This window comes from Solanum verrucosum, unplaced genomic scaffold (genome assembly GCF_900185275.1).
Source record: "Solanum verrucosum unplaced genomic scaffold, falcon-dt-bn FXZP01000263.1, whole genome shotgun sequence".
NCBI classification, from domain to species: domain Eukaryota; kingdom Viridiplantae; phylum Streptophyta; class Magnoliopsida; order Solanales; family Solanaceae; genus Solanum; species Solanum verrucosum.
This window is the reverse complement of record NW_026020353.1, coordinates 270,659-295,630: the sequence shown is the minus strand read 5'-3', so window position 1 is coordinate 295,630 and position 24,972 is coordinate 270,659. Positions and strand designations below refer to the sequence as shown.

Below are 24,972 nucleotides of genomic sequence, written 5' to 3'. Positions count from 1 at the left end.
AACTGGTGTTGGTCTGAAACCTGAGTTTATTGACAGTGTTAGAGATTTTATTGAACATACAATGACACTTGACATTTTCAAGAATAATGGATTGGTTAGGTGTCCTTGTAGTGCATGTAGGTGCTTAACATTACATACTAATAAGTGTTCATTAACTAACGAATTATTGAATGTAAAATGATCAGCTTGTTCGTAAACACATGGGGTAGTGAAGTCATCTATACAAAATTTTCCATATGGCTAACAAACTATGTAAGTGTGCAAGCTTACATTGAATCACTAAGTATTTAATAATATATTCATGTTATACTAAATTATATTACTTTAAATAACAATCATGTAGGTTTTCGATGAATACTCAAGTGTCAAAAATTTGCAATTAGTGAAAGAAGTAGCACTTGGACTTGAATCTCAAGTACTGACAATGAATAAGTATTGTCTCAATGGTTTTAAGTTTCAAACTGAAGAAGTTTCTAGGAACAAGAAAACAAATAATAGCGGTGTCTACATACAAGGTGATGTTGATGGTACTGGCCAAACTATTGAACATTACGGTGTCAGTCATTAGATTATTGAAATGAGGTATTCAGTTTGGCCTAACAGGAAGATTGTATTGTTTCAGTGTGAGTGGTTTGACCCATCACATAGAGGTACAAAGGTGGACCATCAACATAATATAATTGAAGTTAAGCACACCAGGAAATACAAAAGTTATGATCCTTTTATTATTGCACAAAATGCTAAACATATGTATTTAGCTCCATATCTATTGCGTAGAGATAAAGCTTATTAGTGGGTTGTTATAAAAACTAAGCATGTGGGAAGAATTGAAATTGACAATGTCTTAGATGTGGCGTATCAAAATGATGTTGCAATTGTTCATTAACAAGTTGATGTTGAATTGGAAACTACAATAGAACATCCTCAATACATATTAGAAGAAGTATCTGATGATGAGATAGTAAATGTTGAGGAAGAAATATCCGAGAATGAGGAAAAGGAATCATTTGATGACGAAGAATGGGACGATAATGAAAATGAAACAATTGAGGAGGAAGAATGGGAGAATGATGGAATTGAAACAAGCGAGGAGGAATAGTAGTAGAATGAAAGCTAGTATATGTAAGTTAATTTATTTTGCTAATTTTATTTCATTTATGATTTTTATATATTATACATGTAAATTTGCATACAGATGTCATCAGGCGGTGACAGTGATAGATCTCGTGAGCATCTTGGAGTTATCCAGACTAATAGGGTTTAAAAGAAGAAGTCTAGGAGACCCATAGATCCTAAGGATTTTCTAGGATCTATTTCTTCTGTGCCAGAGTGCATCAGTCATGATACTTATTTATTTTTTGTTCCGTTTGGTACGGCGGATCCTCGGGCATATTATCCTAATTATCGTCGACTAGTCGGTGCTTCCTCTACTTCACATGCATTCCCTCCACGGCACTACGAGGACCTACCTTTACAGGCTATTCGTCGAGCACGACCCTTATCGGTTGGTAGGATATCGGATGGTACTCCAGCTTCTACAGGTACATCTCCTCAGTTATCTGCCATGAGGATTTGAGATTCTAGTAGCGAGCAGTCATATGCTATGACCGGTATGCCTCTATTGACTCAGTGTTTTGTGCATTCTAGTGTATCATTTTCATCTATAGGTACACCTAGTGCTACACCAGATGATGAGACGCCTACTCTAACTCCTGGCCAGAAGGACAGACTTGGTAGAGTCATGATTGAGCTGGATGGATCATCGTAAGTTTGTTTTGTTATCTATTTGTTACTTTATTTTATTTATTTATTATACTTTAATATATTATTCATGAACTAAAATATTTATTATGTGTTTTGCATGTGGAATTGTATCACCTCACTATTTGAAAGAACTAGAAAGAGCTAGAATTAGAAAGAGTCATATTTGGAAAGAAAGAAAAATCTCGAAAATTTGTTAAGTTATGTTAAGTTTGAGTTTTGGGTCAACTTCAAATGACTATAACTCCTAACTCAGGATGAGTTAGGTGTGTTACCAGATACCGTATGAAAGATCTTTGAATTATCTTTCCAACGTTGCTGATTTTCTCAGTTCCATGTTCGTATGAGGGAGATATGTCCATTTGAAGTTGAGTTGTCTAGATAAGGAAAATCAAAACCGAATTTTAGAAGGGTATTTTCATCTTTTCCATACCTAATTAATTAATTTCGTTTTTGGTAATTAAGTTGGGTCTAAACTGATTGGATTCAGTTTACGCTTTTGAAATTGAGTTAGGGTTTTGAGAGAAGAGAAAATAAGAGGAGAAAGAGGAGAAAAAACAAGGATCGTCAAGTTCTTGAAGCTAAGATCGTGGATTTCGACAAAAGGTGATCCCTACGAGGTATGTGAGATCAGATAACGTTGGGTTAGTTCACCCACGCACCAATCATGATTTGATTCAGTGTATTTATGTTCTTGAAAGAAGAGTTTATGAGTTCTTGATTAATATAGTTGAAAGTTTCATTTGAATTTTGATTGTTGGTGTTGTTGAGGAGTTCTTGATTTAGATTCATGAAATTAGGTGTTGTTTTGAGTAGATTCTTGTATATTTTGATTATGTAGTTGAAACTTTTGGGGAAAGACCCAATTGAGTTTAGAGTTGAAAAACGACCAAAAGAATTCATCAAATCTGGAGAAAAGAAGTGGGGCGCCGCACCACTTAGAGCACCCCAAGTGCTTTGAAGTTTGGCCTCTTGGGCGCCGCGCCAGCTAGAGCGCCCCAAGCCTGTCTTTGAAATTTGCCCTCTATTGCCCCACGCCACTTAGAGCGCCAGGGACGCCAGGTCCTCTACCCTTTCCCACTTCTTTCCGTTTGAGTTCCCTAGCAACGTACCGAATTTTTCTAGTTGATTTCTATACTCTAAGGTGCATCTAAACATCATGAAATCATCCATAAACATGAGATCATGAGCCTTGAATCCATAATACAATTCAAGGAAAGTTAAGAGTCAAGTCAAGAGAAGTTCATAGAGTCTTCCAAAAGTCTTTTACAAATGTTTTAACTTTGTTTTAAGGCTTGAGTTTTGAGTTCATAGTAACTCAAGTCTCCATAAACCATGTAGCCATCATGTGTAAGAAATGGTCATATTCTTTTTGATGATTCCTTAGTGCTTTTTAGCATAGACTAGTGGATCAACTTAGTTGAGGCATTCTATATCACGGCAAGGTATAGGACAGTTCTGGCAGCGTGGGTGAGACGCTGTATCATCACTTTAACTCATAGTGATGGTTATCGGTTAGAGAAAGTCCCACAGTATTATATTACTTTATATGTAAACGGAGTTGCTATTGTATTTTTTTAATACATTGAGTTATCACCTAGTGTTTTAAATGCTTTGTATAAACTGCACCTTTATTGTTGTTTTACTTTGCATTTGAGTTGAGTATCCATGAGTTGAGTAAAGCTAAGGTAAGTTTTCTTTCAAATTCCTTTCAAGCTTATGTCATGTTTAGTTTTCCCCTCGTATGCTCGTACATTCAATGTACTGATGCCATTTGGCCTACATCATTTTATGATGCAGAGAAAGGTAACCAGGATCATCATCCAGCGCCTCATTGATCCAATTGAGCACTCACAGTCAGATGGTGAGCCTCCTTGCTTTCTGGAGTATTCCCTTTTTATTGCTTTGTTAGTCATTTGTTAGGATGATCGGGGGGGTCTTGTCCCGACATCCCTCTTAGTATTTAGAGGCTTCATAGGCAATTAGATATAAGTTCTTTAGTTTTGTATTTCAACTGATTTGCTAAAAGACTTGAGTTGCCACTTTGGCTAATTTGAATGTTTATCTTGAAACGATCTAAGTTTATTTGAGACAGTTGTTTTAAAGTGCATTTGAATCCTTGTATTAATGCTTTAAGTCTTCCTTAATGAGTTAAGTTAGGTCAAGGGTTTGCTTGGGGCCAACAATGATTCTCAAGTGTCAGTCCCTCCTAGGGTGTAGGTTCGGGGCGTGACAGGAATCCTGTAAAGGATGCTGCCCGGGCTTTAAAAGACTGTGTTAGAAGACTTTTTACACAGGCTTATCACTCTTGGAGCGAGATTCCAAACAGTATACGCCAGACGATGTTTTATGAATTTAAGGTATATATATTTTAGTCAAGTTTAATAATTTTAGTATAATTTACTTTTTTTACTATCGATCTAATTAACGCTATTCAAATTCTTTTGCAAATTGTGTGTACTTGGGAGCCGAGGTACAATATGGTCATTGTGACCACATTTGAGAGGAAGGCATCCGCAAGACTGTCTAGCTGGCTAAAAAAATTTGGGATACTGATCAACGTCCGGGTTGGATGTTACCTAATGTTTTTGATGAATTGCGTCAGTATTGGAACACAGATAAGTTCAAGGCAATGTCCGAACAAGTCAAAAAGGATAGATGCAGTCTTAAGGGTGGCTCGTTGCACACCGGAGGTGCAAAGACCATTGGAACAATTACAAGAGAGATGGTAAGTTCTAATTCAAACTTTTAAATAAATAATTAGTTGATTCATATATATTGTTATAAATTGTAGTTTTTATTTATAGGAAAAAGAAATGGGGCGCACTCCCATTGAACCGGAGGTTTTCAAGATGACTCATGTGAAGAAGAAGGAAAATGAGTCGGATCCGGATGTGTGAATGGAGGAAAGGACTGAACGAACTTTTGTAAGTTATTTAATATGAATAATATATATTAATAGTGAATATATTTATGATATGTATATATATTGATGTTAATTTTTATATTTAATATGCAACATGAGTTTAATCACTACATCACTGAGAATCTAGATAGTTCGGTCCAAATGACACGTGAACTGTCCATCCAAATTTGGACATAAAAAGTGGTAGGGGGGACACACAAGGGTAGAGTCTATGGTCTAGGCTCTCGAAACAATGTAAGACGACTTCAGTTAGGCTTACAAGGTATTGGATCATCATGTCAAGCCGAGACACTTGATGGTGTTCAGATTGCTACTATGTTGGCTCAAATAGCACAACTTACATCGGCACTGGCTAAGTCAGAGCGGAGAAGAGTAGTTGAACAACAAAGCATGAGCGCGACCATTCAGCAAATCAAAGAACAAGTGATGAACCACGCTCATTGACCTATTATATCTTCTCCTGCCGAGGACACCGACGACGACAATGACGAGGATGATGATTTTGTAGATCGCACACTTTATAAGTCTTTAAATTGTGATTTAGATACTTTTGAATGTTAACTTAAGTTTGTTGTTTTATGTTTTGTGTAGCTTCTTTATTATGTTGTGTGTTTGATTGGGCAGCAGAAAATGGCGTCAAAAAAATTGCAGAAAAAGCGACGGACAGGGTGGTTTTGTCCGTCGCTCAGAAAAGCGACTGATAGAGTCCTTTAGTCCGTCGCTTTTCTAGATTTTTCAAAAAAAAAATTCCAGAAAAGCGATGGACAGGGTCCTTTAGTCCGTCGCTTTTCTGGGAATTTCAAAATATAAATTTCTAGAAAAGCGATGGACTGCGTCGCTTTTTGGAAATTAAAAAAAATGAAAATTTTAAAAAAGCGACGGAGTCCGACGCTTTTGTTAAAAAAATTCCCGAAAAAATATAATTAAAACATTGAGCCAACAAGCGACGAACATGACTGCGTCGCTTTTCCGTCAATTTTGACCAAAAAGGCGACGCAGTCCGTCGCTTTTGGCCGTCGTTTTTTGACAGTTTTTTAGTAGTGATATTAGGAATACATAGAATTCAATACCATGGTATTAATCTGTGTAAACATATACCCCTCAAATCCTTTTAACGATTTTGTTATTTTCTGTGTTTTATGTTTTATATTTGTACTAGTAAATCTATTTAAATAAATTAGCTTACAAATTTTATTATTTAGAGAGAGTTTTTATTTCGGAAAAGGATCAAAAATACTCCTAAACTATAGGAAAAGGTTTAAAAATACCCTTCATCCATCTTTTGGTCTAAAAATACCCTTCCATTCACCTATTGACTCACTTGTACACTTGAAACTAACAATTCTCTCTTTATTCTTTATTTTTTAAAAATATTTATTATGTGGCATTCTCCTATTGGATAATATGAAGAGCCCACCTCAATTAGATAGTTTCTTAATATTTATCCAAACCAAAGCAATATACCTCTTCAAGACCCCAATTTTTTTTTTATAAAAAAAATATTGTAGTTTTTTATCATTTATTTATTTTTGGATCCAAGTCCTTTTCATTTCCTCAAATTTTTACTTAGATTGAAGACTCATGACAAAAGAAAAATTAATGGTTAATATTTAATTAATTAAATCAAGATTCCTAAACATGATATAGATGATTAATATTTTATAGGGAAAAGGCATAAATTTCCCCTTGAACTTGTTCCAAAAAGTCAGTTACACGCTTAAACTATCATAGTGACCTATTACACACCTATACTATTCAAAAGTGAATTTTCTTACCCCTACAACCGACGTGGCAAAAATAAAAAAATAAATAAAAATAGGCGCGTCAGTTTGAAATTAAAGTAAAAAAAAATTCGAATCCTCTTTTCCACCCCCACCCCCACACCTCTTCTTTTTCAAACCCCACCCATTGTCCTCTTCTTCTTCATTCTTTATTTTCATCACACTTCTTTATTTTTTATCACAATTTTAAAGCACAATTTTTTTTGATTCGCAATTATGTTAATTTCATAGATTTGTTAGTGAATAATTGTATTTTATCTAGAGAATTTTTGATAGATTGTTTCTATCTTTTTCATTTGTTTTACTTTTCCAATACAAATCAATAATATTTGAAATGTGAGTTGTTTAACATTTACTAATTGAAAAGACAAATATATCACTACATGGCGTTTGCGATCTTTAGTGAATGCCGTATTGTTGATATATATATTTTGCGTAATCTATAAAATTGCATACATATTAAAAGAAATAATTCATAAGTACCCCTGAACTATGACCAAGATCTCAACCATACACATTTACTCATGTTTATAACATTTTTTAGGTATTAAAATAGAGTTAAGGTATAAAATAAATATGTTTATCATGAACAGTCAGTTTGAAATAAATTTATTATCATACTAGTGATATGATAATAAATATTCTTATTATATTTTAATATTTGAATTCAAACTTAAATAAAATTTGATTTGTAATGGAGTTTTACTTTCTTAGCCTCTCTTACATATACTTCTACAATGATTTATAGTGTTAATATTACTTCTCTTTTTTATTTTTATAAAGTTACTGATCACTAACTTTATTAGTGAATTTTATCAATTTTAATTTCATGTTGTACAAAATTTATTCATTATAAAATGTAAATAGATATAACTAACTGATGTCCTTATTAATATCTGACGCACCATAATAATATTAGATAAAGCGACAAGCTATTAAAAACTTACATATTAATGTAAGAATACTAATTTATGAATAATACAATAACTATTAAGTGAGGACAAAACTAGGAAACAAATTATAAATTATAATGTAAAAATAGTTGAAGGGCTTTTAGATGAGAACATATTTTTTTCAATTATAATGAGAAAAGACATAAAATCTATATATCATATAACTAAAATCTCAATAAAGAATGACACATTAAAATATAGAATTTAAGTAACAAATTTAAGCTTAGTATTCTATATATTGAAATAAAAAAACACTAAACTGCTTATGACACGTAACATAAAAAATTTATTCAAATTAGATTAGCGAAAAGTAATAAAAATACAGTAAAAAAAAGAAGGCGGAAGAGGGGTGGGGAAAATATTTTGAATAATTTTGAGAATACAATAAAATAGTTAAATAATATACCTATTATTGTCCATAAAACTTTAAATTAGAGAGATGTGAACAATAAAATAAAACTTAAAAGATCACGAGTAAACACAATAAATATATATGTTTAATATTAATTAGAAAATTATTTAATGATTATATTAAGATAAATGATAAGCTAATAAAAATCAATACTAACAATTTAATGATTTTAAATAGTGAACAATATAATAGTAATAATAAAATATGATACATAAAATTTATTCGTTGTGTCTATTTACATAAATTTGTTATGAGATGGGGTGGGGTGGGGAGGGGGGAGGGGGAGGGGGAGGGGGAGGGATTACAGTTCATTAATGAGGAACAGTATGATTGTTGAACTTTTGTATGATTTAATATATTCGAACAAGATATCACAATAAAAAAATTTTAAAAAATATTTTCATATTATATATGCATTACGCGGGTACATATACTAGTAACATATATATAAAACAATAATGGAGACAAGACCATACATAAAATTTTAAAAAATACATTCTCTCGTACTCATTTTAATATTATGTCAAACACATACTTCCTCAATTTCATTGTTTGTGTTGAGGTAGAGTGAAATTTTATTTAGTTGAGTATATCAAATCAAACCTGTTTATATTTGACCCTCCTTGATCCACTTATTTGTGAATACTGTTAGTGTGCTTACTTATCTTTTTAAACCCCCTCGACGAAAATCATGCCTCTGCCTTGAAGTTCACAATATTTGCAATACTTTGGCAAGTAATCGTATAAGAATTTTATCCATGTTGAGATGATTTCCTCAGAATATGTCTTCTTAACTCCAACATTGATCCGTTTGAGAAATTCTTTCAATAAGTCGACTTCAACCTTTACCTTGACAAAACTAGGTTTAGATTTGCTTATTGTAGCCATGACAACATGTAACGGTTTTCCCACTGCTTTGGCCATCGTAAACAAGGATTCTTTAACGAAAAAAATTAGGTGATAGGGATGAAAAAGAGATCCACGCTAGGGTAGTTTCCGCCTCTGGGTTGAACTAGGGTTCCCACTTTTGAGGTCATATATGATATTATATATATCGGTCTTTAGCCTTCAAAAAATATGTTGGTTTTGACATGAAATGTATGTAATCTTTCATATTGATAAGACGAATTAGTATGTGTCTATCACTCAAGAATCCTTCCTTACATTCAGACTCGAATCTCACACCGTAAAGGATCAATTTACGAATCTTTTCTAGGTTTGACCAGCCGTAAGAAAAATTTGCAGGTATGGCATACTGTAATTCTTCTTTAATGATCATGACCTGAACCTCCTCTTCCTCTTATAATAAAGTTGGGTCTCCATGGATGTAAGTAATATCTTTGATAGGGATAGGCATTGTGATTTTGTCTTCTACTTTATTAAAAGTTTTTGCATAGTTCAATGGTGGTTTTGGTGGTGGTTCACCAGTATGGATCGTAGGCCATCTATCGTTGCGTTGACAATGACGCCTACCAACAAAGTTAATCTGATGAAAATTTATGGTTTTGGTACGAATTCCTTTGGTAGCTCATCACTAATGGAATACCAGATTATGGTAACACATAGGTTGGGCGGAGACAAGCAGAAGAAAGTTTAATTAGGACAAAGTTTATATCAGTTGTAGAAACATAAAAAAACTGAAATGGATTAATGAGTCGTTTGGAAGGGAATGATAGGAGAAATAGTCCATGTGTTTGTATGATATTATTTAGTACTATGTTTGGTAGAAATTTAAGGCCTATGTATAACTAATTCATGGATTAGTTATACACCCTACATGGTATATGATGTATAACTAATACCTTACATTTGGTGATATTAGGAATACATAGAATTTAATAACATGGTATAAATCTATGTAAAGCAAAAACAAATATCCCTCAAATTCTTTTAACGATTTTGTGTATTTTCTGTATTTTATGTTTTATATTTGTACTAATAAATTTATTCAAATAAATTAGCTTACAAATTTTATTATTTAGAGAGAGTTGTTTGTTGTTAAATAAATCTAATACAAATCAATATAGTATTTAAAATGTGAATTGTTTAACATTTACTAATTAAAAAGGCAAATATATCACTACATGGAGTTTGTGATATATTTATAAATCCAAACACCCGCATATGCATGATGTGATACATTGTAGGTCTTTAAATGATGATTGACTAGGAAATTCAATGGTAAATGCAAAGTTCATTTTACTATTAAAACATTAAGGGTTTTATTAATCATTTAATATATACTTTTTAAAAAATTGTTCTCAAATAAAATGGCGGTCAAGTGCAATCCAATAATATAATTCTAATTAGGAAAAATATTTATCGTGTAATTATGATAATATGATTTATATCTACCGAGACAAAGAATGAACGGCAAGTGAATCTAATCTTTTTCATTTTCAATACTTTTCTTCAATGCAAAAAAAGAAGAAAGGAAAGAACATAAATTTATAGGCACCCCAAGTTATTTTAAAACACAATTTCCTATATAAAGTTGTTGGTGTTAAGACCAAAAATTACAATTTTACTTTCACAATTTCTTAGTGATAGTTTAGACATGACAACAAGGATCAGCAAGGGTTGTCAAAGGATTGACATGGTGAAAATGAAGAATGCGAGGAACTTACAATTTACGTTTTCTAAGCGTCGTGCTGGTCTGTTCAAAAAGGCTAGTGAACTTTGTACGCTATGTGGTGCTGAAATTGTCATTGTGGTATTTTCCCCGAGCGATAAAGGAGTTTTCTCCTTTGGTCACCCTAGCGTGAACACGTTGGTTGAGAGGTTCCTTGGGAGGAACCTCCCTCTACCAAATAACGATGTCCACAATCAAAAAATCGTGGCTTGTAGAGAAGCTGGTATTCATGAGCTCAATACCAAGCTCATGAACCTCGAGGGGGTTCTCCAAATGGAGAAATATCTCGGAGAATCCCTTCGAGAAATTAGGAAGAGAGTTAATGGTATATGGTGGGAATCTCCTATGGAAGAACTTAACTTATTCCAACTTCAACACTTGAAGAAGACATTGAAAATTCTAAAGCAAAAGGTTTAAAAAGAGGCACAAATGGTGAATAATAATGCATTCCCATTTTAGACATTGGGAAGTGCCTGGACTCCTCCTAATTGTGCTAGGTAAGGTTCTTCATATGGACTCAATGTTGGTGGACCCGTTGCTAATAGGGTTAGTGGAATACTTCTTCCACAGTTGCCAATTACTAGTGCGCGTGTTATGGAAGTGTCGAAAGTAAAATTTAAAAACTTAAGTATTATATTAAGTGTCTAGGTTCATTTGTCATTTGAGGTGTTCATCATGAAATGTTCATGAGTTATGATTCAGTCGAAGTCAGTACTAAGTGTTGTGCTCATCAGTTATGATTTAGTTGAAGTTAGTAATTTTAATTATATCTGTTATGTTCTTAGTCCATTATCATGTTGATTTTATCCTTCGAATTGCATAACATATAATCTCTTCTTTATCAACATATATCAAGTTATTACAAAATATTGAGAAGCAACGGTTTTTCTTCAATACCATGATTTTCTTCCTCAAGAGGATTAGATATATATAGTAGCGATCCAATATCCAAATGTCTTATCTCTGACATTTTTCTGATGTATAGCTACTGGGAGCATCAACCCTGCCCATTTCTCTTCGAAGAATTATGGTCTGTAGATTTCTCAATTCTTGCAGAAACTTATCTCAGATGTACAAGTTGAGGTATTACACAAGAGAAATCATATTCAATTGAAAATACGTCCAATAACTTAAGCAACTTCAACTATAAAACATCTGTTTTGGAATATCTACTTGCATTGAAATAAAGGTGTGAATTATACCATTGCTATGTCGCTTACGATAATCATGTTTCTCTTCAAGTGTAGAAAGAAGGATCACTCGCCGTTGATCATATATGGATTTACTTAGGCATAGTTGGCGAAGAACATCATGAATTTTCAAGTTCTTATCCTTCGATTAGTCCTTCGTGTACAAGCCAAAATTAGACTTCTACCCGTTAAATCTTCTAGATACTCCTATGCCACCACTTCTAACCTTTTATTGTTTCTAATCAACTTGGAAACATTAATCTCTTTATCTTCAGGAAAACCTCCAAAGAGAGAATTGATGAAAATGTTCGGATACAGTACCAAAGAATCAGTTCAGATATTCCTCAGCATTCTTCCAATTATCATGTGTTGGGTCCATTTGACCAAGAAGTCCAGCAACGACAACAATCGAGAGAGGTAATCCTTGACATTGTAGTACAATATGCTTCCCTAGTTCTACAATTAAAGAAGGAAACAAATATTTTTTTGAATGATTTTTTGGTGAGGTTCAAATTGTCATCAAGACTTATAAAAGTATTTCTATGAGGTGGAAAATCAGGACAACTGACATAATCAGCAACTTGCAAGAGGTGAGTGGTTAATAGAATTCGACTTCTATTGTCATCATTTGGAAATATTCTTTGCATTTGGTCCCATGCCTCAGTACTCCATTTATCATCTTTGACAATTATAAATATCCCACCTTTCAGACCTCTTTACACAATCTTCATTAGTTGATCATCGCTCATTTCTTGATTGCTTCCTGTAATTGTAGAGACAACTTCAAGAAGCATTTGTCTCTCATTGTATTCTTCGAAGATAGTGAACCATGCATGTTTATCAAATTGAGAATAAATATAATCATCATAAACTTTTTTGGCAAGAGTTGTCTCACCTTTATTGCACATACAAAAAATTACTGCGACAGCTAAATCGTCTATTTGGGCAGTGAGGTATTTAGGTATGGCATTGAAGTCATCCTCCATCCCAACAATAGTATTTTTTTACTAAATTGTATTTTTTTTTGGTGAGGACTTGTTCTGCAAATTTTCTTCCATGCTTGTTAAACTCAATCTGTGGCACTTCTTTCCCAAGAGAATCAACATCTTTTTCCACTTTTAGCAATTTTTCCTCGAAGTATTTACAAGCCCCTTGTCATGACCCACAACTTTGTCATACCACTTGGGCATGAAATTAAAGAATAAGTGAGCTAGCCTTAGTGGGAAGAGTCTACAGTCTCAGAGAGGTTTGAAGAAGACTGTAGAATATTACAGAAGATTACTTGGAAGGCCTAGACTTGTTAGAGAATTCTAGAAAAGTGGCCTATTTGTAAATATGTAGGGACTTGTATAGCAATTTGTTTTTGCACTTTAGCCCTTAGGTGTGAACTATAAATAGGAGGGCATTCATTTGTAACTCAATCAAGAAAAAGCAAGAAATCTTATATGATCGTAAATATGTAAATATTTACGTGAGCTTGAGTTTACAAGATCGTGAAAATATCGTAAGTTGCAGAGTGCCTTACAAAGAGTTTAGTTGAAGTCTAAGTCCGTGACATCCTTCTCTATATCAACTAAAACAATGCTTCTTAGGCTTGAATCAACTTTATCTTCTGCTTTGTATATTACATCTGTGATCCTCTTTTCTATAACCTTAAGAGTTTCAATATCTTTGGCTTTCTTTGTCGTATCGTCAAGGAAAACTTGCACAACAGAAAGATTTTGATAGAGAGATTGAACATGTTGTTGTGTACAACTTTAACAAACTAAAGATCGGTTAGGTTTGAAGAGTTGTTCCAATGTATACATAAGTGAATAAAGAGAAGAATAATTCTATTTATTTGTTGGAATAACTAAAAGATAGAGTCTTGCAGATTTAATCTCTCCGATTTTGTCCAAATCGTTTACTTTTCCATCTCTAAATTATTATAATTGGGGGACAAAGACATAGGATATGTTACTCCTCAAACTCGAGGGACGAAACTGTCTCCTAATGCTAAAACTCAGGCTCGAGCCGACCTTGCCGAACAATTTTCTACTAGCGCATGTCAGCCACACGCAATCAAGAAAACAAACAAGTATATCTCGGCTTAAAACTAAGCCCTCGGCCGGCAAGACCCCTGTCAACTAATCTATAAAAGAAACAGCTACTCCCAGGATATCATATAAATAAATAGCCAACTAGCATAGAAGTCCTGATTGGGCTGTCGAGGACACCATGATATCTATACCAAAACTAAAAGCAGGTATATATCAATACAATACATCAAACAGTTCACAAGCTTCAACAAATCAACAACCTAGGCCAGTATGGCCATAACGTAGCTATACACCCCACACACTAGTCTGCAAGCCTCTAAGAGTAGTAAAAATTGGCGGGACAGGGCCCCAGCCTACCCATAAATATATATACAACAAAATGTAACAAACCTCCCAACTCTGGCAGCTCCTGAGGAAAGGGGATAGCCAATCAGATAGAAGTCAATCTTGCTGCTGAGGAGGTCTACTGGGTCGTCTGTCGGGACTTGCATGCATGAATGCAGCGCCCCCAAGGAAATGGAGCGTCAGTACAAAGTAATGTATAAAGTATGAAAGGCTATAAACTAAGTGAGCAAGTATCATAATATACCAAACACAATCACGTAAGAAAATCAAAATTTTAGATAAGCATGCTAACCCGCTACTGAATCTAAAAATACAAAAATGATCAAACATCAACCTAACCAAGTCCCCATAAGCTCGGCAGGTACAAATAACATACCACCTACCTAGGCCCCTATAAGCCCAGAAGGTGCCAAATCAATCTACATACACCTATCGGTAGCCCCTTCTCTTTGTAAGAAGTCACATAACCCTCTTTGGCAATGATATAACCCCGTAGGAAGCACATAGCCCTCTTAGAAAACATCATAGCTCTGTGGGCTGCAAATAGCCCTCTTTTGCATTATCATAGCCCTGTAGGCAACACATAGCTCTCTTTGGCATTAAAATAACCCCGTAGGCAACACATAACACTCTTTGGCATCAATATAGCCCCGTGGGCAACACATAGCCCTCTTTGGAAATAACATAGTCCTATTAGACAACATCATTGCCCCCATAGGCAGTTCATAGCTCAACAACTAACCACAATAGCCCTAAGGGCGACAACAACAATTAAATAGGCTAAAAGATAAACAATATATATGAATAATCTCCAAGTCGTTCCTAACTTAGGGTCGTTCTTAAAAGATTATGAGTCCCTAAAATGAGGGTTTATAACCACTCAATCAGCCAACCACTCACAATTACATCTACAAGATCACCAACATTAACTACCTCAAAGGAAACATGTCGAACGAAGGGAATAACCTTAACATACCTTTCCAATGAATGCTCAAAAGACCGTAGTTCCTTCACGAAAGTTTTTCCTTATGTCCTAAGATTCACAAACACTGTATATACACAGCTAGTACGTACCTATAAACAGTTCATAATTAATCTTAAATCGGCAAATTTGCCATATTGCCCCAACTTGTCGAAACGTCCATAAAAATTCATAAAAACAATCATAAAAGAGTCCCGAGATGACTACCTTAGTTAACCAAGTATAAACCTTGAAGAAACACCAATAACTACAAATTTATATCTTCAAAAACCAGCTCCAAGCGCAACTAATAGTAGGGGAAAACAATTGCCACGTGTAGAGACCACATTTCTAGGCACGGGGGCAACGTTTATTGGTAGAAATCGTCAAAAAATAACCTTCATCATGCAAGAACTCCATAGGAACCCTCTCTTAAGCTATTTCTCTGGTTTGGAAGTGAAATGAAATGTTTTCATGGCTTAAAACGTTGAGTAAGCCGACATACCACATTTTTTACCCGACCCGAATTCTGCCCCGACAGTCCGTAGTTAAACCCTCGTAACTTTTTACTCTGATGTTGGTTGGATACGGGGATTTTGTGCGTTGAAAACTAGAATCGTAGGCCTTCAATTTAATGGGTGATAGGACTTCTAACTCTTTATATATTGGGAGAAAACATCCAAGACATTTGACCCAAATTTCAGAGAAATCTGTAAAAAGGAACTTACGGTAACTTTCGCCAACTTTTATTTTGCCACTTACCTAACTTCAAAACATGGGATACAACCCTGGAACACTTAAAATATGGCATATCACATCATTCCTAATTTATTACCCCCCCTCCTTATCTTTTCACGAAGATACGAGTTAATTTAGACGTTTTGAAAAGTCGGGGTGTTACAGGATACTTACCCTTTATCATTTGTTTAGTTAAAAGAGACGATGCATGAGAACACAACCAATTACAAAACAAGAAATCTAATTGTTTCACTCAATTGATAAAATACTAGAAATATGAGATGCACATGTACTGCCCAAGTTCTTTTCTATTTTATATAATTGTGAGACAAGGTGTAGTGCACTCATTGAGTTCACCAGCAAGCCCCTGCAGTTTAAAATGATCTTTAATCTGAATTTTGAAAAGTTCGTGTGGAAAATATATGATACGTTTTCATTATAATTTACAACCTTAAATAAATATATTTGTTGAAGTTAAAAGAAAGACACTAAGGATTAGTTTTGTTCGTTGACAAAATTATTTAGTATTATAATTTTGTTAGTATTTATCAAAAAAGTATATTTTGATGTTTATGTTCCATACCCTCCAAGTGAATGACAACTGTTGTAAAGAAAAGGAAGAAAAGAAGAAAGTGAACTGAAAAATAGAGCAAAAGAGAAGAAAAAGCTACCGTGGTCTTCTTTATTTCTGATGCAACTTGAAACTAAGAGACCTGCCTATTAAATAGGCTCACAACGGAATTGAAATACTAAAATTTAGGTACCCACTAATTACTAATTAGCTATTAGTCTGGCACAAAGGAAAATAAGACTTGGTCAAGTATCATTGAGTCACTTCTCAACAACCCCCCACCCCCCTCCCCCCAGACTCAAACATGCAAACTCCAAGTTGACCTCTGAAGAAATCCTGCTTTGCTTAGGGAAGTGTATGCTCGTTTGTAAGACAAGACTTCAAAATAATTTCACCAGTAGAGACAAGACCTCAAATATAGTGATAGTGAAAAAGTTCAGTTGCACCCGTTGGTTTCTGATTAAAATTTGCAACAAGTTTCCTTAACCAAATTGCTCAACAAGCTATAGAGGTTGCTACAATATATTTTGCCTATGAAGTTGATAAGGCCACCACTTCCTGCTTCTATGAACTCCATGAAACTGTTCTAGATCCAAAATTAAACGAGAAACCATGTGTTCTCTTTATATCATAAATGATGCACGCATAATTACTATCAGTAAAGCCAGTTAATGTGAAATTTGTTATTTTAAATTACCAAGATGAAGCTTGCTAGGATTGTGCATAAATCTCAATATGACTCAAACAGAGAAAACAATGTATGGTCTTGTATGTGACAAGTAATTCAAACCACCAACCAGACTTCTAAAATTAGTCACATTTTCCATTTCAAAACCATCATCACGACAAACTTCTCATTAATATTCATCGGCATAGCAGCAACTTTACAATTTACCATAGTAAACTTTTTCAAAAAAATTGTTGCATATTTTTTTTGTTAAAGAAATGTGCCTTCAATTTCCTATTTCACCTCAAGACCAAGAAAATAATGCTACAGACCCAAATCAGACATCTCAATTTTTTAATCATGCAGTTCTTAAATTCAGTGACGATAGACTCACTTGAACCCATATATATCATATCGTCAACGTAAATACATACCACAAAAAAATCATTTTTACCTTCTTGTTTTACATAAATAGTAGGCTCATTGTTACTTCTTTCAAAACCATTCTCATGGAAATATGAATCAATCTTAAAGTACCATTTCTGTGACACTTGCTTTAAGACATAGAGTGCCTTTTTAAGACTTGTAGACCTTATCTTCTTTGCCATTAACTACAAACGTTCAGGTTGTGAGACATAGACCTCCTCTCTCAAATCACCATTTTAAAAGGCAAATTTATCATCGAATTGGTACAGTAGCCAATTAAAATTAGCAGCCAAGGCTAAAAAAGTTCTCACAGTTTTAAATAGGGTAATAGGAAAAAAATGTTTCTTCAAAGTTAGTACCTTGTTGTTGGGAATAACCCTTTGCGATGAGCCTTGCCTTGTGTTTTTGGATGCTGCCATCAATATATACTTTTAAACAACCATTTGAGCCCAATATCTTTCTTTCCTTCCGACAAATTTACCAATCCCCATGTCTGATTCTTTTGAATAGACAACAACTCCTCTTCAATAGCTTTGCACCATTTATCCTCTCTTTAGCATCTTCTAAGTAAATACGATCTGAAAGAAGTAAAGCAAAAGTACAAGATGTATTGTCAACATATGTGGGATTTTGTTTTTTATCCCTTATTGATCTTATTAATGCAGTTGTCTTAGCTGATGGTTCTTTCAATGTTGAAAATGTTGTTGGTGCAATTGATGAGACACTCGATAGACTTGTCAAAACAGGATATGCTCCATACTCTTGATGAACAATATTGTCAGAAGGTAGACATTAAATATTTGAACTTTCATTTCTTGAATTAAAGTTCCAACTTGCATCTTCATTGAACACAACATTTTTATTTACCATTTTCTCACTCACTTGATTATATAACTTATAGGCCTTGGATTGTGTTCTCTATCCAATAAAGATATATTTGTCACATGTGATAAAATCTTTTAACAGTTTCATTGTTGCTAATCTTGAAGCAAACTAGATCATAAAACATTCCTTTACATAAATCAGGCACAACTTTTCATGAAAACATCTTTCATAGATTCAAGCTTCTTTATAAATTCATGTCTTTTAGGATTGATAATCAAGAATAATGTCTGGGTTCATGTGAAATCAATAGTTAAATATGTAATTGATTCAAAATTCATAATAAGATTAAAATCATACAATTGAATCAACACAATTTGAACCTATGAATAATTGAATGAAAACCTGATCAATTTTGGTGAAATTGAACTTGGAGAATTGAGAAGTTCTTGGGGCTCAATGGATGAATGAAACCCATTGATGAAGCCCTACATTCCTTGAGGATCAAAGCCCAAAATAAATGGAGGAATTGGAGACTTGAAGCTTGAAACCCTAGGTGTTCTTCATTGATCTTAAGAGAATTTGGAGAGGATAAGTGTGGATATGATTGGGGATTTGAGTGAATGTGAGAGTTGGGGTAATTATAGGGGTACAGTGGTAGTTATAGGACTTAAAATTAGGGTCAAAACAACATAGTATAGGTATTAAACTCAAAGGAAAAGAGCCAAATACCCTTAAGAAATAACTGTCGGAGAACCGTATGGTTTGGACTAACGGACTGTAGAAATTCCTAAGGACCATACTGGTAAACCGTAGGTCGAGTTACTAGGGCCTAAAATTGGACAACTTTCTATGACACCCTTCTACGGACCGTCTAAATTCCTTCGGTCCATAGACCTCATCCATAGATATCAACTTTAACCTCAAAATCTTTCTAAGTCTGGAACCTTTCTACGGAACCCATCCGTTGAACATCCTACAACCCATCTTTTCCATTCGTATGTCAAACTTCAGAAATTTGAATTTCTCAAATATCAACCTCATTCCTACGAGTTCCATCTATGATCCATAGAAACTTCTACGAACTGTAGACTGGTCTGATGGATTCAACCAATAGCCAGAAATAAGAAAATTTTCCTTTTCTTTCCTTTTGACTTTCCAATTTTTGAGGTGTTACACCATCGACAATTCTTGTCGGTAATATGACTTACAATATTCTTTTTTCAAACAAATCATTATTTCCGGTGGAACCAAAAGTGTTCAGAAGTACATATTATGTTCGAGATATATGTCCATCTATTTCTAAGATGGACCCTAAGGCATTGAAGTGTGTTTTCTTGGGTTATTCTCATCTTCAAAAGGTGTAACAATGTTAGTCTACTCAACTTTGAAAATATATGGTGTCAAATGATATGATATTTTCAGAGATTACACCATTTTTCTAGACTCCTCCTAAAACCATAAGTTAGGGGGAGGATGATGAGTGGTTAGTTTATAAGGTTTCTCGTGTTGTGGAATCAAGTGATGTTATTCTTCAATCTCCTAGTGGCTCTATGCACATGTTCCAACAAGACTGCCAATTTTTCAAGTTTATTCAAGGAGACGAGAGACTGATGATACATGCCCTGCACCAACTCATTCTCCAGAAAATCTTAACCTCTCTATTGCTCTTTATAAAGCTACAAGGACTTGCAAATCCACATATACTATTGCTAAATTTTTTTCCAATGATCGATTATCTCCTATAACTAGATCCTTGATTGCTACTCTAGACTGTGTTTCTGTACCCAAAACAGTGAAGGAGACTTTGCATCATCCTGGATGGTGAAATGTGATGTTTAAGGAAATATATGCATTAGATGAAAATCACACATGAGATTTGGTGGATTTACCCCATGTGAAAAAACCAGTAGGATGTAAGTGGGTGTTCACAGTTAAAGTTAAGGCCAGGCTTGTAGCTAAAGGATATGCTCAGACTTACATGGTGGAATATTCAGACACTTTTTCTCCGGTTGCCAAACTCACTTATGTACTCTTGTTCATTTCTCTATTTGCATTTGGGCATTGGCCTTTACATCAGTTGGATATCAAGAATCCATTTCTTCATATTGATCTTCAAGAGAAAGTGTATATGGAGCAACCATCCGTTTTTTTCTCTTGAAGAGTATAGGAAAGTGTGTCATTTGAAAAATTCTGTGTATGGCATGAAGCAGAGTCCAGAAGTTGGTTTGGCAAGTTCAGTGATGTATTTTAAGAGTTTGGATTGAAAATGAGTAAATGTGATCATCTTTCTTCTACAAACAATATGAAGTTGACACTATCCTTTTTGTTGTATATGCTAATGACATTGTCATCAGAGGAGGTGATTCTGAGGGGATCTCTTCCCTTAAGTCTTGCTTGCATGCTTAGCTTCATTCGAATGACTTCGGCCAGTTGAAATATTTTTGGGAGTAGAAGTAATAAAACCAAGAAGGGAATACTTCTTCTATCTTAGATAAAGTATACTCTTGACCTACTTGAAGAAACTGGAAAATTGGTAGCCAAACCTTGCAGTACTCTAGTGGTTCCGAATGTGCATCTTATGAAAGATGATGGTGGCCTTTTGATAATCTAGAGAGGTATAAGAGGATAGTTAGGAAGTTAAACTAACTCATAATGACTCATTCAGATATTGCCTTTGTGGTGTTGTAAGTCAGTTTATGCTTACACCTACGGTCAAATATTGGGTAACTTTGGAACAGATTCAATGTTACTTGAAAAGAGCTCGTGGAGTTGGCTTATTGTATAAAAGTCACAACTATACTCGTATTAAGTGTTTTGTAAATGCTGATTGGGTTGGTTCCAAAGTTAACAAAAAATCCACTTCATGATATTGTATCTTTGTTGGAGGAAACTCGGTAGCATGGAGAGTAAGAAGCAAAGTTTTGTATCTCGATCCAGTGCAGAATTTGAGTACAAAGCTATGTCATAGTATACGTGTGAAATTATGTGGATTTATCATCTTTTAACTGAAATGGGGTTGAAGCATCATACACCAACAAAATATTAGTGTGATAATCAAGCTGGTCTTCATGTTACCTTAAACTTAGTGTATCATGAAAGAACTAAACATATTGAAGTTAATTGTCACTTTATTGATGACGAGATTCAAGAAAACATGATTTCTACTAGCTATGTGAAGACAAGAGAGCAACTAGCTGATATTCTTACAAAGGTGGTTAATTGAACTCAAGTCGATTACCTTTGCAACAAGTTGAGCATGATTAATATACATGTACCAACTTGAGTAAGAGTGTTACAAAATATATATAGACATCATACTAGTAGCGTGCATAGGCATAATTTTAGCTAGTAGATATGTAGGAATCTCGCATAATGAGCTAACACATTGGTAGGAATCCCTTTTTATTTTCTTTCCTAAATTAGCACCTAATGTATTGTATTTAATTATTTATATCTTGCTTACCTATTGGAATAAGACATCAACTCCTATTTTGATTACAGCTATTATGGGAAGAGTGAACAAAACATGATTAGACAAGTGACAATAGGCAAAAGAGATGGGGTGATCTTAAATTCTTATTCATCACGACTTCTTCAGGTTTGCCCTTTTTATCTCCATTTTCTAGCTTCTTTGATCTTAAATCCCTATTCATCACGAACTTCTTCAAATGCCTGTGCAATTAATCCTTTTGGCATAAACATCATTAGAAATCATGGAAACAAGTATGTCAGTAATTCATACTTAAAGGTTCAACAAATTGGAAAAATGCCAACTTATTAAAAGTCTTCTACACACTCATGTTACTGTATTAAAACCATATGAAAGAATTTTGTATAGGCACTACATTCCATAGTGACTCTAACTTTCCTCAGGTGTGGAATTAAGATTCGAAGTTTGTACTCCGGATTCTACTTGTTTTGAGCTACTAAGTTAATTCATCACGAACTTCTTCAAATGCCTGTGCAATGAATCCTTTTGGCATAAACATCATTAGAATTCATGGAAACAAGTATGTCAGTAATTCATGCTTAAAGGTTCAACAAATTGGAAAAATGCCAACTTATTAAAAGTCTTCTACACACTCATGTTACTGTATTAAAACCATATGAAAGAATTTTATATAGGCATTTCATTCCATAGTGACTAACTTTCCTCAGGTGTGGGATTAAGATTCGAAGTTTGTGTTCCGGATTCTACTTGTTTTAAGCTACTAAGTTCTTAATTAACAAGTAATACTTATTAAATGAATTTCTTTAGACAAATATAAAGTTTAGACAAAAGTTACTGAATTTGATTGACACTCTACCTAAATCTAGCTCAGACCCAACTTTGAACACGACATTTATAAATCAAAACAAGTATATTCAGTTACTCTTCACATCTTCAGGGATATCTAGAGAACTAAAATTTTATAATCAAGATTAGAGAACACATATTGACTGTTGCTCCCCAAAATACACGCAAGTGTAAGTGGTCGCACAAGTAGTATAGATTATTTAAGAAACGAGTTATCATTCCCAAGGGACTTGTGATCAACTTATATTCACTTAACTCTACAACTAAAAGTAACCAAATAACCTTTTCAAGAGTTGATGATTTAGTTAAGTAACTACTAATAATTATGCACTAAATAAAAGTAACCTATAGTGAACGACTTTGTTAATATGTTTCAAGCAAGTTTAAAAACAATTTCAGGGCTGCATCATACATTGAATATCATGCATCATATCATTAGCTTAGAATTCTCTTCAGTTGTCAAATTACTGATTTATAGGGTTAATAGTATGGTCCGGATGGTTCGCCTCTCGCCGCCTACCCTAGTTAGCCATCTAACTACATCATTGAGCGGGGGATAGATAAACTAACGGGCGAGCATTTATATTTCATCCTATTTCATAACCAAGCAAGGTGTTCGTTGGGGCGTCACTCCTGAACACTAATCACCTTAATCTAATGGGTGGACCGAGCTCTCTTTATCCTCTGGTCTATTTAATCCCTCCTCGTTCGATTTTAAGATTAGACACTAGATTTATTCTATGGTGCGCAAGCATAAAATAGTAAAACAAGAACGTAGAAGTAATTTGGATTGACAACCGAAAATCAATTCATAAAGCCTCAAGCATTCAACACATAATTCATAGCTACAGCCCAGAATTGAGGCGGTTAGCTACTCATGCTATTAGAAATCAATAATAGATAAATGTTTATACAAAATTCTAAAAAATAGAAGAGTTAAAGGATTACAAACTTGAATTCTTGCTCTTGCACACTGAACAAACGTCCGACGCTAACTATGGAGGCTTAAGAATCTATTTATAATAGTAGGGGAAGTTAGGAACCAATCCTACACAAATAAGGACTCCTAATTAATATTTAAAATATGGAAAAATTGGAAAACAGGTGGCGTGTCGCGCCCCTTATCGCGCCTCAAAGTTTCTTCAGTCATTTAGTTCCTGGCGCGCCGCGCCAAGCAGAGCGCCTGGGCAGCACCTCTAAAGATTCCCTTCTGGTGCGTCGCGCCCCTCAGTACGCCTCAAAAGGCTCTCTGAAGTACCACCAATGGTGCACCGCGCCAACCAGTGCGCCAGCCACTAGTGGTTTTTGCCTTAGCCATTTTCCTGCATTGCCTTGCTCCTTCTTCCATCTTCCCAATCCATTTTCCGTCAAGATTTCCTGAAACAACTAATCACGTGTGTAAGTATGCAATCATCACAAGTTAAACTAAAAATCAAGCTAATAACTCAAGATCGTCATCAAACATCATCACTTCGTGGGCCAATTTCGACTACTTAGGCATATAAATATGCCTAAGATCATTGACAATTATAATTAATAAGAATACAATTAATTTTCTTACAATATCAGGTTTTTTACATAACCAAACCAAATAAAACCCTTCTGATATTAAGTTGTGGTTGCTCATTATCACTTTTTTTTGTGATAACAGTGAACGTATTTATTACTAGTAACCAACAATATGTCGCAACTTCAAGAGCAACTAACCTCATGACCACCTCCTAGGAAGGGTGCCACCATAGGGAAAGGCAAACACAAAATAAATGTGCACGACAGGGTAATAGCGGAAGAAACCCAAGTCCAAACTTTCCCTTATATTTGAACCAATAGAAGACAAAATAATGCAAGAAAAACACTGTTTGGGGCAGCTAACAAATCAACCAAGCAAGCAAAAAAAAAAAATCAACACATAAGACACCAAATTTAACATAGAAAACCTCTTCGGTGTGAAGTGTAAAACCCACAAGGACAAAGCTCCACTAAAATCAAGAAGGGTTACAAAAGTGTTCTCCAAAATAGCCATCAATAAATTGCCAAACAATTATCAATGCAACTACAAGATAACACCAAAAACTAGAGAAATAAAGGTGTAAAATCACTCAATACACAGCTACTGTTCACGAGAAAAAATATGGATCTTTAGGACTCCAAATCATCCCCACTCAGTTCCAATCAAAGATTAGGTTGAAAGGAACAAACTCTCCAAAAATCGCTCTATTGGACAAGAAACGAAGCAGGAATCGCGATTTGAAATTGGTTGCTAGGGCTTGTGCGAAAATCTGCACTCTCTCACTCTTCTCTCTATATGGTTGTTGATCAAACTCTTGTTATTCTTCAACAAAAGACCTAAAAGAAATTCTTACATATGCACCATAATATTGTGCTTATGGACAAAGTGCGCCAATCCAAATTTGGCTTAAATCATATATATATCATCATCATCATCAT

The 24,972-nt window shown here is 34.4% G+C and overlaps 2 pseudogenes; one reads left to right on the top strand and one right to left on the bottom strand.

Moving 5' to 3' along the window:
• Positions 1 to 10,390: 10,390 nt before the first annotated feature.
• On the top strand, positions 10,391 to 11,579 carry LOC125837592 (agamous-like MADS-box protein AGL62; annotated as a pseudogene).
• A 26-nt stretch (positions 11,580 to 11,605) lies between these two features.
• Positions 11,606 to 23,872, bottom strand: LOC125837591 (putative late blight resistance protein homolog R1A-10; annotated as a pseudogene).
• Between the last annotated feature and the right edge of the window lie 1,100 nt (positions 23,873 to 24,972).